This window comes from Schistocerca cancellata, chromosome 5, assembly GCF_023864275.1.
Source record: "Schistocerca cancellata isolate TAMUIC-IGC-003103 chromosome 5, iqSchCanc2.1, whole genome shotgun sequence".
NCBI lineage: Eukaryota > Metazoa > Arthropoda > Insecta > Orthoptera > Acrididae > Schistocerca > Schistocerca cancellata.
In genome coordinates, this window is record NC_064630.1 from 678,659,542 (window position 1) to 678,676,756 (window position 17,215).

General features: G+C 40.0%; 1 protein-coding gene across 1 annotated transcript in view; it reads right to left on the reverse strand.

The window, feature by feature from the left end:
* The window catches only part of LOC126188760 (roundabout homolog 3-like), a 310,858-nt gene that overhangs the window by 222,282 nt on the left and 71,361 nt on the right, over positions 1–17,215 (reverse strand). The window lies entirely within an intron of this gene.

Genomic DNA, 17,215 nt, shown 5'->3' on the forward strand with positions numbered 1-17,215 from the left:
CTTATGATAGCATAAAGACACCATTTCTCGTCACCAGTAACGATACAGGGTCAGAGTGGTCGATAATGTTCACGAGGCAACTGATGATGAGCAAGCAGAGGTCTGTCATGCTAAAAAGTATCCGGAAAACCTGAATTAGGTTTCCTCTAATTTGCATGCAACCCACAGAACGTAAATTTCTTGCAGATCTTGTAATCTCGTTTAGGTACAGTGGCTTTACTACACAAAATGGCTACCACAAGAGACCACTAGAAAAAACTGCTCTATACGGCGATAACTAGATGCTATACCACGGTACCACACATTCAGAGAATACCTGAGACAGTCCTTAAAGCTTGTAAATTCAAATTTATTACAAGAAGTCACGCTTGTAAAGTGTTACCACTCTCATCGGTGCCTGACACAGATAAAGACCGTTACTCTTACACAACAATCATTCTTTATTTTACAACCGTCTATTAACAAACGTTCGCTTGGCTAGTGCTTTTGTATAAAGTGGTTAATGAACTAACCACTAAGGATAACCACTGTTAACAGCGTGAAGCACTCTATGGAAACCTCACGGCCAACAACCTATCGCCGGCCGTTGTGGCCGAGCGGTCCTAGGCGCTGCAGTCTGGAACCGCGCTACCGCTACGGTCGCAGGTTCTAATCCTGCCTCGAGCATGGATGTGTTATCTCCTTAGGTTAGTTAGTTTTAAGTAGTTCTAAGTTCTAGGGAACTGATGATCTCAGATGTTAAGTCCCATAGTGCTCAGAGTCAATTGAACCATTTGAACAACCTACCACTAGTAGTTTCACTATCTCCACGATGGCGCTTTGCTCTATAAGCAGTTCGAAAAGCACCTATTGTAATCATTATCTCACTCAGAGTGACATTAAAAATGTGAGTTATTCGTATGTTGTGAGACTCGACCACAACATTAATCGTCGTTGATGACTAACCATAGTGGAGCGTTATATAATACATTTTCAGTCAATATAAGTTAGCAGAACTGAACATTAAACTACATGACGTAGTTGTTTGTACTGGATCGGGACAACTATCCAGAAACAGTTTTCCTTTTTAATTAACGACGAAAAATGTTAAATGTGGTTTCATTCCCAAGTAAGAAACTCGAAATGACGTAATATTTTTGTTGGATGGCAATTCTAAACCAGTACCCAGTCCTATTGTTATGTAGGCACAGACAAAGGCCGGATATCGAATTTTCTCACCAGCAGCGAGATGTCTGAAGCTGCAGTGACGAGAAAATTAATAATTTACGCCTCTTTCATTGGCCTACCTAACGTGTAATTGGTAGCGAAGAGATGTCATGTTTAGTGTGAATCTGGAACCACAGTGCAATAGTATGTTCTTCATTTGGTGCAATTAGGGGTCTTCCAGTACCTATTACGAACAGATACTGTCTTAGTATCAATTCCGCAGACCACCGTACCCCACATATGGCTGTGTCATGATTTCGTCTTAGCACTGGTTTCAATACCGGATGAGAGCTCTGGCTTCATGACTCCCTGGACAGCCAGTCCAGTACATTCAATTCTTGAAACTTCCTAGCAGGTTAAAACTGTGTGGCAGATCGAGACTCCAAATCTGGACCTTTACCTTTCGAAGGCAAGTGCTCTTCCAACTGAGCTACCTAAGCACGACTCACGACCTATCGTCACAGCTGTACTTCCGCCAGTACCTCGTCTCCTACCTTCAAACTTCAGCGGATTCTCCACTGCAGAGTCAATATCTCAATCCGAAATCATCCCTCAGGTGGTAAGTAAGCCAAGTCTCTACAATAGCCTTTCTTCCAGAAGTGCTGGTATCGCAAGTTCCGCAGGAGCATTTCTCTGAAGTTTGGAAGATATGAGACAAGATACTGACGGAAATACAGTTGTGAGGAGTGGTTTTCAGTTGTGATTGGGTAGCTCAGTTGGCAGAGCACTTGCCGGCGAGAGGCAAGGGTCACAAGTTTTAGTCTCGGTCCGACGCACAATTTTAATCTGCCAGGAAGTTTCAAATCAGCGCACACTAGGCTGAAGAGTAAAAATCTCATTCTGCATACAATTCTCACCCAGTCGAATCGCCATTAATCAGTGGCCTCGGCTAACTACTGCCTACATTCACCTTCATTCTGTAATCACCGAAATCGAATTACATAATGTCTGTCTACACGAACTGTCAACATTTTAGTATGCGGACGTTTCCACAGGAAGTGATGCCTCCAGATAAGCTAATCCCCAAGGTAAACATCGCGTAGTGCAAAAGAAAACCTGACTTATTGAAACCGATTCTTCGGTAGTGTAGTAAATTACTACTCGTCGGTCTGCTAACAATATCAATCTTCTGAAAGCTCAGATGTAATTTACTTCATCGTACCACTCGACAGTAACAGCAAAATCTCGCTAAAACATTTCCGTGAACATCTCGTGTCTGCCTCTCCTGATCCGAATAATTTTTCCTCCGTCAGCTTACAGCCACTTTTGACGTTACCCGCCGTCAGCCCAGGTGATGGTGATGGATCGTACCTTGGACCTACGATCTACAGCAGACGTTTGTACACCCACGTTGACAAATAAAAGACTATTTAATATTGTAGATTCTTCTTCAGCTTGAAATATCTTCTATAAACAGTGTGTATACCTTGTAGTAACAACAGCGTGGCAACCAGTATTTTCAATGCATATGATGTGAGGTATACTAAATTTGAAATCTACCACCACGCTAATAGTTCACCAGGAAAATTATATTGTTGGTTATATTTGTGGTTGTTGTGGATCCGAGAAGGCAGGAAGGTCGAACGTCTGTGCCCTCCACGGGGTGAGTGTTATGGAAGAAATGAAGTCGAATAATTGCTTTGTCGTATCGTGTAGGACGATTTTAACGTGACTTATTTGCCACATTCAGCTAGACGAGCCCCCGTTGTACTGTCACATAGAAGTTGAAATGTTATTCTCCTGTGTTATTAATTGTAGGTTCTGTTTGGAATATCCTTTCATGTATTTGATCGTTAGAGGACACACCATTAGTGACAAACGTTCAGAATATTTAACTGAACTACATAGACAATATCTAAAGGAATTTAGCAGGATAATTCTGTTTTACTCCAGGAAGTATCTCGACTATCACAGGGTTGCCACACTTAGTCTAAAATGTTGCCATGTCCCAATCACACTCACAGCAGGAAGGAATACGTTTCCACAGCTGATGAATTTTTTGAAGATGCTAGCAATCCAAGAGCAAAGTTTGCTCTTCAATGAGGCAGCGCGAGTTCAGAACGGCCACTGAATTAGTTTATGATCTATTCATTCTCACCAGTCGGAGCTTTAGGTACAGTTTATCAGCTTTTATTTCATCTACGAGCCTTGGACCGAATGCTCGTCTTGCTAGAATATCTCACCCACCGTGAATATTACAATAGTTCACAGAAAAGCCTCATATCAAATGGAGAACAGACAACTAATGTTATATCTTATCATTAATTGCAGTATACAAATGGATGCATCCATCTTGAATACCCAAAGTTCTCAGCTCGTTTAATGCACTGAAGAGCTCTCAGCTCGTCGTGTTGTTAAGTGAAATTATATTTTCCTTGTGAATAATAAACAAATCTGGATGAATTTCGTCTCAATCAGATTGTTCCTATAGGCTTGTAGATGAAATTTTCTAATACGGCTACTCACACAACAATCTGAATCATGGTTGCTACCGGATCTATGATTTGTTTTCAGTATGGTGCGTCATAAGATAATTTTTAGCCAATATTCCTCGGATTTTGCCCCAAAAGCCAGAAGAACGCGGTATATCAACTTTTTCATACTTAGTTACTAACGCACAATAATCCCAGTAACATACAATCTGTTCTGCAGTTTTCAGTACGCAGCTAGGAAAGTTGTGCATATCCTCGTGAAATGTCCTGATGTCAAAAAGTTGAACGTCACAGATATATCGGACGCAGGCATTCATGACCAGTTACAGACGTCGCGAATTTTCCTGAGATAGACCTTGTAGGATAATATCGCTGTAGTCAATGATTAGGAGTATAAAGGTTTGTACTAATTTCTTTTTCAGATCGAAAGGGAAGAGTTTTTTTGTATTTTTGTAGAGCATGAAGCGATGCTCATACTTTTTTTGCACACTGCAGTTACGTGCTCTGTCCAATTTAGATTTTCATGTATTATTACTCCTAAACTCTTTGCTGAGGGAGAAAAATTGATATTTGTTCCATTTAGGATTGGAGATGGTACGGATTCCCAATGTTTTGGGCTAGTGAGCTTAGATTGACCAACAAGTACCGCTTCGGTTTTACATGGGTTGAGTTTTAGTCCTATGTTCTGTGTCCATTTTGATAGTGCATCGAGGTCAGTGCTGAAATTTGCAAAAGCTTTCTTAAGATTTATTGGTTTTGCACTTAGATACAACTGAAGGTCATCAGCATACATGTGATATTGGCAGTAGGTCAGAACCGATGACACATCATTGACATACAGAGAGACGAGTATAGGACCTAATACTGAGCATTGGGGAACGCCTGACACTACCTACCGCCATTGTGATTTTATACTCGCGGACAGGACGCATTGCCAACGAGACGTCATGTATGAGCGAGAAATATAGACCGCTAAGTTTGGCAGGTAGGAGGTCGAAGTTGACAGTATCAAGTGCTTTGCTCAAATGTAAGAAGCAAATGATAGTGTTTACGGGAAACTGATTGGTATTCGTCTAGTAAGTTGTTAGTAGTTAGGTAAGTGAGCTGGTCATGGACTACATATTAAGTGGAAGCTACTCTTCCTGTGGAAACTTCCGCATCGCGCAGTGTTGGCAGTTCGTGTAAATGACAATTATGCGGTTTTATTTCGGAGATTACAAAATGAACTAGAGTCTAAGCTCTGGGTAGCTGAGGGAGCTGGTAAATGGTGATTCGATTGAGCAAGAATTGAATGTACTGAATCGACTGCAATCCACTCCATGGCGTCACGAAGTCAGAATTCTCATCCGGGGTGGCGTACCCGTGTTACGCCGAAATCAAGGCACAGCCGTATGAAGAGTTCGGTGGTCTGGATTCGTGATACTAGGTTAGTATTTGTTTTCAATATGCACTTCAAGTTCAAACATGGGCACATCTCCCTTCTGGCGAAAGTAACCTTTATTTAATGTCAATTAGTGGACATTACGGCGACAGGTACCGGGCTGGAATTTCGGGCAGGTAGAAATTAAGTGATTTTCTCATCACTGCAGTTCGAGACATCTCGTTACTGGTGAGAAAATTCGATATTCGGACTTGTCTGAGATTACACAACAATCGGACTAGGTGCTGGGTTCGAATCGCCATCTAACGCTTACATTACATCATTTCAAGTTTGTTACTTGGGATGGAACCATATCTAAAATATTTTGTTGTTAGTTAACAAGGACAACTGTTTCTGGACAGATGTCCCGATACAGTAAACACAATTTCATCACGTATTTTAATGCTCAGACTTGCTAGCTGATATTGGGTTCACCTGTATTGTATAACGTCTCTTTATGGTTAGTCAGCAATGTCGACTAGTGTTGTGGCTGCGTGTCACTACATATGAATAACTTACATTTTTAAGGTCACTTTGCGTTAGATAACAAGCACGATACGTGGTTTGCCAACTGCAAATAGAGCAACTTGCCATCAAGAAGATGTAGTAGTAAAATTACTACTGATAGCTTGTTGACGATGAGGCTTCGATAGAGGGCTTGACGCTGTTTATTATGATTTGTCTAAATGGTTAGTTAATTAATCATAATGTACAAAGGCACTCGCCAAGTTAACGACGGTTAACAGATGGTTGGAAAATCTTTTAGAGAACAAGAATTCAAGTCTGACTGGCGTGTTGCAGCTGCAGTCATTGTTTGTAACAGGTACTAATGAGGGTGGTAACAGTTTACAAATATCACTTTTTCCATTAAATTTGAGTTTACAAACGTTAAGGACTGCCAAAAGTATTCCCTTGTATTTATAGTTTCGTGGTATCGATTTACACCTGGAGTTATCGCCGTGCAGTGCAGTGTTACCTTGTGGTCACTTTTGGTAACCATTTTTCATAGTCAAGCGACTGTACCGAAATGAGATTACACGACCTGCGACAGAGTTACTTCATGTTGGCTGCATGTAGATCAGGAGAAACCCATTTCAGGTAGTTCAGAAACTTTTGAGCATGATATTACGTAAGGCCACCTCCTGATTTTTTTGATTTTGGCTTACAGCATGAGGCACCCATACACCCAATTTTTCAACATTTCTCTTTGCATGCAAATGTCGCACTATGGTGGATTGATCACAGTTCATCACATTAGCCAGTTATGGGGAAGAGTGGCGTGGATCATTGTAGATTGATGCGTTTGGACGATTTTCAACAAAGCCCGAAATCATCCTGAAAGAGCAGAGTCACTATTGTGAGAAAGATTTTCCTTTAAACGAAGCAGCCATTTTCTCGCCGTTCTCCGAGCAACGGCATATCCTCATACACGGCGCAAAGGTGTCTGGCTGCCTCCACTTCTGTCACGTCTCTTCTGAACTCAAACAGGAGAATACGTCGGAAATGTTGGAACTCCATTTTTTAGCATCCACGGTTCCTCTCGTTGTCTACTAATGACAAAATGACAATATGGAAACTTAAATAGCAATACTGAACTACAAACAAAAAAACGACAATCGATAAATAAACCCAAAGTAACTGAAATACCAACACGTGAAACACAAACACTATGAGCGTATGCACCAACGTAACATAAAATTTTTTTTTGAAATTATTTAATTACTTAATTTCATTTTTAACTATCACGAGGTTCCTGTTTTCTCATCCTTTGATGTATCTTTGCATCTTTGCAGCACTGATTTGCGTTGCCAGATAGCACTGCGGCGCCCATAATGTTCATGTGTAATACTTACATAATTACTGGGTTAGTTAATGTTGCTTAATGTAGCCGCTTTGACACTTGTTGATACTACGATCCATTCGGAATATTGTATGTCAAGAATCGTTCTTTGCGTGTTGGTATTGTATTCGATTCTTTTTGTGAATTATACGTATTTTATACTTTGGCAATAAATAGCGCCGCATTCGCTACGTCAACGCCACCAGGTGTTGAAAATGTGTGCCTTAGTATAGGCCGAGGGGCATAGGGCTAGCGTGTTTGACTAGTACTCAAAAGGTCCTCGGTCTCATGTTTCCCGCCACGGTTTAAATAATTAATAATAACAGTTAGTAATCAGTATGGGCAGCCGAAGTTTTCGCCATAAGAAGTCACCATTATTCTGCCAACGGGCTTTGAAAAGAGTGCGGAGGAGTGGACAGAGATTCAGTGCACTCTCTTGGCATTAGCGGGGCAAACTGTCCCTAAACGCGGAAGAATCAGCAGTGATCAACGGCATGAGGATGCAGAAGGTTCAAATGGTTCAAATGGCTCTGAGCACTATGCGACTTAACTTCTGAGGTCATCAGTCGCCTAGAACTTAGAACTAATTAAACCTAACTAACCTAAGAACATCACACACATCCATTCCCGAGCCAGGCTTCGAACCTGCGACCGTAGCGGTCACGCGGTTCCAGACTGAAACGCCTTTAACCGCACGGTCACACCGGCCGGCGATGCAGAAGGCAATGGAAACTACAGCATTAAAGAGACATTACGTTTATTCACAGAACATGTGGCCTCTAACGAAAAAAGCGTCATGATAATCTCTCCATTAGCGGAAGATTCCGGAATAGTTCCCCATTTGGATCTCTGGGAGGAGATTGCCAAGGCGGAGACCACAATCAGAAAAAGATTGAATAACAAACAAAAGGGTAACGTTCTATGAGTCGAAGCGAGGAATGTTAGAACCTTGAACGTGGTAGGGAAGCTACAAAATATGAAAAGCAAAATGCAAATGCTCAATCTAGATATAGTAGGAGCCAGTGAAGTGAAATGGAAAGAAGACAAGGGTTTCTGGTCAGAAGAGTATAGAGTAATATCAACAGCAGCAGAAAATGGTATAAGTGGTGTACGATTCGTTATGAATAGGAAGGTAGGCCGGAAAGTGTGTTACTGTGAACAGTTCAGTGATAGGACAGTTCTTACCAGAATCGACAGCGAACCAACACCGACAGCGATAGTTAAGGCATACATGCCGCCGAAGTCGCAAGCTAAAGATAAAGAGGTAGAGTAAGTATACGAGGATATTGTAAGGGTAATACAGTACTTATTGGGAGATGACAGTCCAATAATCATGGGCGACTAGGATATAGTTTTAGGGGAAGGACTAGATGAAAAATTGAGAGGAGAGTATAGGCTTGGAACAAGGAATGAGAGAGGAGCACCACTAACTGAGTTCTGTAATAAATTTCAGGTAGTAATAGCGAATACACTCTTCAAGAATCACAAGAGGAGGTACACTTCGTAAAGGCTGGGTGATGTGGGAAGATTTCTATTAAATTACATAATGGGTATACAGAGATTGCGAATTGAGATACTGGATTGTAAGGCGTACCCGGGAACAGATATAGACTCTGGCCATAATGCAGTAGTGATCTAGAGCAGGCTGAAATTTAAGAGATTAGTCAGGAAGAATCAATATGCAAAGGAGTCGGATAAGGAAGTACTAAGGAATGACTAGATGCGCTTGAAGTTCTCTAAGGATGTAGATACAGCAATAAGGAACAGCTCAGTAAGCAGTACCGTTGAAGGGGAACAGACATCTCTAAAAGGGGCAATCACTTATGTAGGAACGAAAAACGTAGGTATAAAGAAGATAACAGCATCATGTCTGACATTAATACCTCTGATAACAAAATCAAAACAATTTGGAATATTATTACAAGGGAGACAGGACAACCAAGGTACAGATGACAGCATCACCATCAAAGCGAATGGAAACTTGATAAACAACAAGCTGGAAGTCGAAAACACTTAAATAATTATTTTTTAAATGTTGTAGAGAAAGTAGGATCTAAATGTTCATTAGAAGAAGCCAGGCAGTTAATGGAAGAGGCCTTACCCACACCATTTGATACAATTGAAATTCTACCCATCTCTCCATCTGAAATTAGGAAGGTAATAAACTCTCTCATGAATAAAAGCTCACATGGGATTGATGGCATTTCCATCAGGATAATAAAAGCTTGTTCCCAAGAAATAAGTGGGATTCTTAGCCACATATGTAATAGCTCTCTGAAGCAGGGTATTTTCGCAGATAGACTGAAGTATGCCATTGTTATACCACTGCATAAAAAAGGGTTACGTCTGATGTCAACAACTACCGCCCAATCTCTCTTCTGACTGCCTTACCCAAAAATCTTTAAAAAGTAATGTATTGTAGAGTCACTTCACACCTTTGTAAAAATAAAGTTTTATCAAAATGTCAGTTTGGTTTCTAGAAGGGTTTTTCAACATAAATGCTATATATACTTTCACTAATGAAATATTAGATGCTCTGAGTAACCGGAAGTCATCTGTTGGGATTTTTTGTGATCTATCAAAGGCTTTTCATTGTGTAAATCATGGAATACTTCTAGATAAGCTCAAGTACTGTGGTATGAATGGGACAGTGCTCAAATGCTTTAAATCATGCCTAACGGAAAGAATGCAGAAAGCTGAAATAAACAGTTCACATAATATACAAAAAACTGGTGATTTCTCAAACTGGTGAACAATCAAGAATGGGGTGCTGCAAGGTTCGGTCTTTGGTCCTTTGCTGTTCTTAATATATATTAATGACCTGCCATTCTATACTCAAGAAGATGCAAAGCTGGTACTTGTTGCCGATGATACAAGTATAGGTATCATACCTGACAGACAAGAATTTACTGGTGAAATTGTAAACAATGTTTTTCAGATAATCGTTAAGTGGTTCTCTGCATATGGGCTCTCATTAAACTTTGACAAAAGACAGTATATACAGTTCTACACAGTAAGTGGAATGACCCCATTAATAAATATAGACTTCGATCAGAAATGGGTAGCTAAGGTAGAATATTCAAAATTTCTAGGTGTATGCATTGATGAGGGGTTGAACTGGATAAAACACACTGAGGATCTGCTGAAACGTTTGAGTTCAGCTACTTATGCTATAAGGGTCATCGCAAATATTGGCGATATACATCTGAGTAAATTAGCTTACCACGCCTATTTTCATTCTCTGCTTTCATTTGGCATCATATTCTGGGGTAACTCATCATTGAGTAAAAGAGTGTTCATTGCACAAAAGCGTGTAATCATAATAATTGCTGGAGCTCATCCAAGATCATCCTGCAGACACTTATTTAAAGAGATAGAAATCTTCACAGTAGCCTCACAGTATATATATTCTCTTATGAAATTTATTATTAACAATCCGAACGAATTCAAAAGTAATGGCAGTGTACATGGCTACAACACTAGGAGAAAGGATGATCTTCACTACTCAAGGTTAAATCTAACTTTGGCTCAGAAGGGGGTAAATTATGCTGCCACAAAAGTCTTTGGTCACTTACCTAATAGCATCAAAAGTCTGACAGATAGCCATATAGCATTTAAAAGGAAATTAAAAGAATTTCTTAATGGCAACTCCTTCTACTCATTAGATGAATTTCGGATATAGTAAGTGGGTAATTCCCAACCTCAACAAAAAGAAAATAAAAATAAAAATAAAATAAAGTAAAATTATATTCAGTGTCATGTAATATTTTGTCTAACGTAATATCTTGCATAGACACCTTTTATTAACCTGATACGTTCCACATCATTACGAAGTGTCGTATTCATGATCTATGGAACAAGTACTAATCTAATCACTAACCATGAGTAACATAATAAATACTTCAGCTGATCGATGAAAGAAGGAAATACAAAAATATTTAGGGAAATTCCGGAACATAGAAATACAAGTCACTGAGAAATGAAATAAATAGGATGTGCAGGGAAGCTCAGACGAAATGGCGGCGCCGGCCGGTGTGGCCGTGCGGTTCTAGGAGCTTCAGTCTGGAACCGCGTGACTGCTACGGTCGCAGGTTCAAATCCTGCCTCAGGCGTGGATGTGTGTGATGTCCTTAGGTTAGTTAGGTTTAATTAGTTCTAAGTTCTAGGCGACTGATGACCTCAGAAGTTAAGTCGTATAGTGCTCAGAGCCATTTTAACCATTTGAAATGGCTGCATAAGAAATGTGAAGAAATCGAAAAAGAAATGACTATCGGAAGGACAGATTCAGCACACAGGAAAGTTAAAACAACCTTCGGTGGCATTAAAAGCAAGGATGGTAACATTAAGAGTGCAACGGGGATTCCACTGTTAAATGCAGAGGAGAGTACACCGAAGGCCTCAGTGAGGGGGAAGATTTGTCTGATGTCATAGAAGAAGAAACAGGAGTCGATTGAGAAGAGATAGCGGACCCAATATTAGAGTCAGTACTCAACAGAGTGTCGGAAGACTTGAGACCAAGTAAGCCAGAAGGTAAGACAACATTCCATCAAAATTTCTAAAATCATTGGAGGAAGTGGCAACAAAAAGACTGTTCATGTTGGTGTTTAGAATGTAAGAATCTGGCGATATACCATCCGACTTTTGGAAAAATATCATCCACACAATTCCGAAGAAAAAAAGAGCTGACATGCGCGAGAATTATCGCACAATCAGCTTAACAGGTCATGCATCAAAGTTACTTGCAAGAATAATATAAGAAGAATGGAAAGAAGAAGGCACCAGAGACGCAGTTCTGACGATTCAGTTGTAATGGGAGCAAGATTAAAGAAATATCAAGACACGTTCACAGGAATTGTCGACCCGTAAGAAGCGTTCGACAGTGTAAAATGGTGCAAGGTATTCGAAATTCTGAGACAAATAGTGGTAAGTTATAGGGAGAGTCGGATAATATACAATATGTAGAAGAGCCAAGAGAGAATAATAAGGGTGGACGACCTAGAACGAAGTGCTAGTATTGAAATCGGTGTAGGACAGGGATGTAGCCTTTCGCCCCTACTGCTCAATTTCCTCATCGATGTAGCAATAATGGAAATAAAAGAACGGTTCAGGAATGGAATTAAAATTTAGGGTGAAAGGGCATAAAAGATACGATTCGCTGATGACATTGTTATTCTGAGTGAACCTGAAGAAGAATTACATGAAGTTAAATATTTCTACTACCTAGGCAGTAAAATAGCCAAAGGAGCAAGGAATACATCAAAATCAGACTAGCACTGGCAAAAAGGGCATTCCTGGCCAAGAGAAACCTACTAGTATTAAGCATAGGCCTTAATTTGAGGAAGAAATTTCTGATACTGTACGTTTGGAGGACAGAATTTTATGGAAGTGAAACATAAAGTGTGGAAAACCGGAACAGAAGAGAATCGATGCATTTGAGATGTGGTGCTACAGACGAACGTTGAAAAGTAAGTATACTGGTAAGGTAAGGCATGCGGAGCTTCTGCACAGAATCGGAGAGGAAAAGAAAATGTGAAAACACTAACAAGGAGAAGGAACAGGAAGATGTGACACCTGTTAGGACAACAAGGAATGACATCCGTGGTACTAGAGGCAGCTGTAGAGAGCAAAAACTATAGAGGAAGGCAGAGATTGGAATACATCTAGCAAATTATTGAGGTCGTACGTCGCTAATGCTATACTGAGATGAAGAGGTTGGCAAAGGAGAGGAATTCATGGCGGGCCGCATCAAACCATTCAGAAGTCAGATGACTAAAGTAAAAGAAAAAAAAGGTGAACATTAATCTCTTGTCAGTCTACTTATCGTCGCTACTTTTCTGTGTGCATCATGGTGTTCTAGATTATGTGCCTCCTAACGAAAGAAAATTTTTGTCCCTCGGATTAACTTGGTTTTGTATACCATTTTTGTCTTAGTATCTTCATCTTGTTTTCTACACATTCCTGACGACGATAATGTCCGGAATGCGTAATATTCTAATAATTAAGTCAGCTTGCATCCATCAACGACTTTTTCCTCACAACTACATCTTCCTCAGCTATCTGTTTAGTGTTTTGCAGACTTTACATATTGGATACTATGTTTGACTTGTTTTATAAAGTGCCCAGTTCACAATATATGGGCTTCAAAAGTATGTTGGGAGCTACTGGACCTCTTTGAAACCTGAAAGTAACCTATCTGAATATTTACGCTGTGTTCTCGTATTGCCCATCATCTACACAAGTCTGAGGATATTGTTGATAGCATCTGCTGACCATTAATACACAACATGAACAGCAATTGGCCCATGACATTTCCCTGGGATCTGTATTGAGTTTCAGGGGAAAAAGAGTCCCACCTAAGCTGCATCTTGACCTTGTGAGATTTTCCTGACGCCCCGAAAGTTACGGTTTAGCTGAAATATTTGCTTCACTGTGAAAGTGTTGTCCCATTTAAACACTGACTGAAAGCATACAGGCACCTTCAAACTGCAAACACCTCGGGGCAAAGGCTTACAAGCTTCCCTACCTTATTACAAAGAGGCAGGTTTTTGTAGGGTTGCACCACTCTTCACAACTCAGGAGCGTCACAAACAGTTCAAGGCATTACTAGCACTGTCCACAGGAAATGGAGAATGAAAGACACCCGGGTGCAATGCAAGAGTTCCCATGCCAGAAGTAGCGGAGGGTTTTCTCGACTCACAGTCAGAAATTCGATCACCCTGTATCAAAACTGGCAGGGGTGGTTGTGCAGAGTAGATCGTTCGTTGAATGAGTTCGCAAAACTGAGCCCAACAACGACAAAGAAGAAATGATTGGAAATTCAGTGAACTAAAGAGCGGAGTTGCGAAAAATGGAGAAAACTGATGAGCAAGGGCAGGTTCGAGATCAGAATGACAGTGAGTGATCGGTCAGAGGAGAACCCAGAGATGCCTCAGAAGAAGAGGCTTTGGTGCTGCTTCACACAAAGCGTTCTAACATTGCGTTCTTGAGGTGTGACTCTGTTTTCGACAGACTTTTCAGTCTTCGAGTCGGATTCCTGCGTTCGTTTTGATATCTATCATCTTTCTCTGAAATATTCTCAATCGCTTGAATCTTTAGGCAGCCGTCCCTATATTCTTTATCTGACTCCAGCCACACAACATTACGTTGACGCTACCATTCCGAACTAATCACTACAAACAATAGAAACCATACATACATACAACTACATGGCGTCGGCTGTCGGGAGTCCTCCAACTAGCGGGAAGAGGCCAGATCTTTACCAGCAGCAGAAGGTGGGAGTCGAGCTAGCCTAGAGCCACGGGATATGTCAGATGAGCGCTGCTACTACTCAACAAAAGCCACAGGCCACGAGACGAGATCGACACATCACGCAGATATCGTATCTGCCGTACATATCGGGAAGTAATGAGCACTTCGGGGAGTGGCAGGGTGAAGTGATTAATCTCCCCGCCACCCATATCCCAGCTTGCTTAATTATCGTAGTGTCTATGCTCAGTCAAATCGCTCTTGAGGTTGTAGTTATATAGAAGACCTGTTAATTAAAATAATGATAAACATAGATGTGTCTCTGTATTTACCATTTCTGAATTTAAAGCACGAAATTTTGGCACCCACAGTGGGGTAACCTCTTCATATCATTGTGACAGTCAGCTCTGTTTTATCCCGTTACGGGGCCCAACATGGGGCGATCTCGTGTCATATCAATCTGTTTACATTATTACATTTTGGCGACCAAAGTTAGCTGACTTCATATGCATAGAGATATCTCTGTTTATTTTCACTATATTTTCGACACGCAGGTTGGCACTCGTTGCATATTAACCCCTCGCTTTTGATATCACTCCATTTTTAGTACCCAGTCTGGGGTGACCTCATCAGCAGTTCAGTCTGAATCAATTTATTACAAGCTACTTCCATTTGTGTTACAAATTTAGTTTCACATCCCAAATGGTCGTATTTTCATCAACAAGAATAAAGCGTTGTTCTGAGTCAGTTATGTTTCAGCGGTCAATATATACTGAATGTACCGGTTTGTTTTTATCCTTACCATTGAAGGTGCCATGTGAGATAAGCATGAGTTGGGTTTCGCTTCACTGCTTGGTAAAATCGTGTCACGCCATTACAGAAAATGAATTAGTATTATCTGCTCTACATGGTTTCTCTCTTTTATTGCTGTTCGCATTCCGTAACTTACGTACTGTGCCTTGGGTTTCTTGCAGCTAATATTGGACAATCGATAGCTTGCACAATATTCAAGATAGGAGGAACGGCAGCATAGGTCGCAAGTAACTGTTTGTTATTTGTAATGTGAAGTGGCACAATGTGCGATTCTACTTACGATGAAACATCGCGGTGAAGACAGTTACACAGTAGCTGAAATTGCTATGCAATAACCAGATTAAAAATTTACGACAGGACAAACAGGTTTGTACACGCCGTGACTTTCACATAGGACAGAAGATATTAGTACGCACACACTATTTATCCAACAGAGGAAAGAGTAGATGCAGTAAATTTGACCTTCTATACGCACGTCCATATAGAATTCGCAGCATTCCTCACCCAAATGTAGTACACGTCGAATCTTTTGAGAACCAGAAAAAGCAAGGGCAATCACCATATTTCCAATATTAAACCCTTTAATGAATGAACATACTTCACGATTTATCACACTGTAATGCTGTTTCCTGATATTTGTATGACCACTTATGCAATTATATCTACGTGACTACCAACTGATGATGATCTTATTTTTTCTTGGCACGTGCCAGGCAAGGTAAGGTTAGCAGGTCGCTTTTCTTGTCGTTACACATCAGACCGTGTTCATTTTTCATTTTTTTTTTGGTGTATGTATGATTGTTTTCCAATCGAAAGTAGAATTTTTCTTTGTAAACACTACGAAGTCCTTAAGATGTAACAAACACCAGTTAACTTTAACAGTTTTGCTTCATGATATCCCAATATCTTGACTAGTCTACATTTTTTGCTACTACATTATGATATTGTCTGGGCATTTTCGCACTTGAAAACTATCTATGTTTTTGACATAATACGTTTTCTTTGTGCTGTATGCTTAGTTATATCACTAGAAACAAGTTTTTATTTAATGGGTATATGATTTAAATGCCAGATATTAATCCTAATTCATCATTTTCAGAAATCAATACCGTGTAAAAGAAATAAACTAAGCAAAGCACAGTGGTTTATTATGAAATGGAAAATTCACCATCGGAATGAACGAAACAAAATGCAATACATTGTCATGAAGAGTAAATGGACGAGAATTAACAAGGATTAACAAGAATATACTATACACACTGTATAATATCAGTCTTAACTAATTATTTTTCTTTCAGAATACGAGGCTATTAATGCAGGCTATCAGACAGAACTGCACATGTTAATCTTAGTGATGAAATATGCTAGAAGTATGAAACTCTATACTATAGGAAGTAATGAATGATAATGAATAGTTGTATGAAGAATATGGTAATATGAATAATGAAGTTTTTCTTTGCAGATGATGATAATGATGAGATTTATATATTTTGTATTAGTTAAGAGAGGCTATGTAGTTATTTAAGTATTTGTTGCAGTTCCTTTTAACAGTATGGCTTATGTCGCATAGTATAATGACTGAATGTTTTGGGAAAGTCAGCTAGAGTACATACATATTAAGTACACGTTTCATTACCTGTTAATTCGAAGTTTAATTCTTTTCAGCATAATATGAATACATTTCTTCTTTCAGCTCAATAATCCACTTTGTATTTTTTCAGGAGAATCTTTCCATGATACTAATAAGCACTTAATTATTAAATCTGTTCTAGTACTTGCATTTTTTTACCCAGTTGTGTCTATCATTTATGAACGTGATCAGATATACTGTACTTGTTTCACAACCTTGCTGCAGCTGACTCATGACGAATGACGTTATTAATCCTCATTACCAGCAATAAGTCAAAAGCAAATATTTTCATGCCCCAGCAAATATCGATCCCAACGCAATGCATTGCTAGCACAAAAAAAAAAAATTACCAGTCCCAACTATTACTAGTATACAACTAAATAATGCTACCAGTTTAAGATATATTTCTAGTCCTAAATATAATTCAAATTTTTGTGATGTACACTCCTGGAAATGGAAAAAAGAACACATTGACACCGGTGTGTCAGACCCACCATACTTGCTCCGGACACTGCGAGAGGGCTGTACAAGCAATGATCACACGCACGGCACAGCGGACACACCAGGAACCGCGGTGTTGGCCGTCGAATGGCGCTAGCTGCGCAGCATTTCTGCACCGCCGCCGTCAG